Source organism: Centruroides sculpturatus, unplaced genomic scaffold (genome assembly GCF_000671375.1).
Source record: "Centruroides sculpturatus isolate CEXI.00-Female unplaced genomic scaffold, Cexi_2.0 scaffold605, whole genome shotgun sequence".
Lineage (NCBI taxonomy): Eukaryota > Metazoa > Arthropoda > Arachnida > Scorpiones > Buthidae > Centruroides > Centruroides sculpturatus.
Genome location: NW_019384828.1, coordinates 329,443 through 331,864, shown reverse-complemented (window position 1 = coordinate 331,864; position 2,422 = coordinate 329,443).

Genomic DNA, 2,422 nt, shown 5'->3' with positions numbered 1-2,422 from the left:
TGACGAACCACAGGAGTATTGTGTTTGGCGACGAAAGCCCGAATCAGATGCGCAGAATGGGCGGATGCGTTATCACGATGGAGCTGCCAAGTTTTGATCGACCACAGATCCGGTCGTTTGCGTCGCACAGCGGAAAGACGACGAAGGATCTCCTGGTGGTACTCCTTTGCGATGGTTTGGCCTTGTGGTGCGTACTCATGATACACCACCCCATGGGAGTCGAAAAATCTGTCAACATGACCTTGATATTGCTGCAGACCTGCCGCGCTTTTTTTGGCCTCGAGGATTGTCCCCAAAAGCCTGCTGAATCTTGCGAATGGTTTACGCTCAGGTATCGCCAAGGTTTTTGGCAAAATTTGATGTAATATCGCTGCTCACTGTTCAGTCATTTTTCAACTTACAAGTTAGTGGAATCCGACGAGCGCTCACTACATGTCCTCACTCATAGGCCGACTGCCAACGACTGACGCTTCCTGCAGGCGGGAAAAATTTCAGGGCCTCGCATGACTGTCCCCTCCACAACTCCACGGAAAGAGGCCTCCCGTGCATCATTGGTTTACACGGAAAAAATAAAAGTCCGATACTTTTTGAACAGACCTCGTAAGCTATCTCTGTGCAAATTTTATTAAAACCTGTTTAGCGGTTTAGACATGAAAAGGTAACAAACAGAATTGCCTTCGAATTTATAATATTAGTATGGATTAATATGGATTTCTGCTATAAGGGGTACGCGAGTTTTAGCTCTTTCTTGAAGTGGTATGTAGGAAAAACTAATTGGGAACCACTGCTCTAGATCTTCGGACCTTACTCCTCCAGATTTTGGGGCTTTTGGGGATGTTTCCAGCATATGCTATGGGAGAAACTGTAATATCATATGTAAAACTTAAACCTTTTTCACTGCCCATCAATTTTTTTTGGACACCCTGTACATGCGACAATGTACAGGAGGACAAATGTTTTAGAGGAATGTCTTCTAAGAAGACCAAAAGGTCATTTTCTAGAAAGTTGATATATAGTTCTTTTGTCACATGAATCAGAAGAACGTGTGGTCTAACCACCAATGAATGCACACCACACATCAGCTCTGAAATGATGTCGAAAATGGCTCTCTACTGTAATGTATGGGTTTTCTGGATCCCACAGATGTGTTTCTGATATGATTGGTTATATTCCTGGGTAAATTGATCCTTGTTTGTAAATGGGATGTATTTAAATGATGATATTGTAATCACACATTGCATATTATCCACTCTTAATATTTCATTTTATTGATATCACTATTAAACTATATGATTATACAGGCTGTTTCCCTCAGATACTTCTAGTTTTGTGGATTAATTTTAGGAAATGTTAGCGTACAGTAGTACTGTAGACAGTGGTAACAGAAAGTGTATGGGAAAAAATTAAATTACGACATTAAATCAGTACATTTCCAAATATGCTCTCAACGTGGCATGTCTGATATTTGGTCTGTACTTGATTTAGTTCAAATCCGAGCCAGTATGTTAGGAGTATCCATGATTCTTGTGTATGGCACTTTCGTAACATATGCCCACAAAGAAAAAAGTTCAAAAAGACAATGTCAGATGATTCGGCAATCTGCGAAATGGGGCCCCGACAATCTAGATTGTATGGTAGTGAGTTTAGGATCATCATCATCAAGCAGCGGCAATGACTCTCTTGAGCATACACATGTGAAACTTGAAGTATTTACCAATATTCTCTGATGCATCTTATTCGCATATCTGAACAAATGGTGTATAGTATTGGCTTGTAAACAGAGAAGGAACGAAAAAAGCACTAACCTCACTAATTGGATCCACGGGTGGGGTGGTGATAGACCACTTGCCAGATAGTGTACTCCTGGCCATAAACAAGTCGGTCGGATATTGGTGGACGTAAATGTAAGCTTCACTCTCATCTGATCAAAGCGGACTTGGGTGAAACCTGTTTGCCGCAAGGAAGATTTGTAATTGGTTAGAAGTTCCTGTCCAAAAATTCCATAAATTGCAGAGCAAACGGGAGAGAAGGGCTTGAGACTGGTAACACGGAAGTCTCGGGCTCTTGGGAAGCCCACTGAGCTTAGAGAGAGCATACTCCTCTGGTAACTATCTCAGGAACGGGTAAGTGCGAGACCGGATGAACCGTGCAGTAGAGCTACTCCACAGGCTGACCGAGGCCTCTCCAGAGCATAATAGTTCTCAAAAGTTAAACTAGTACGTTAGGAACCACACTTTTTGTATCCTGTATTTACTGTGTTTTTCAACTTGTATACTCTATTATATATTTTATAAGTAAACTATATATATTGTCTATCTTCAGTGTGAAGGTGTGCTTTCACCAAACTTGGATCACAACTACGAGGGTGGATCAAATATAAACGGGATTTATTTTATGTTTTAAAATTATTTATTAANAAATT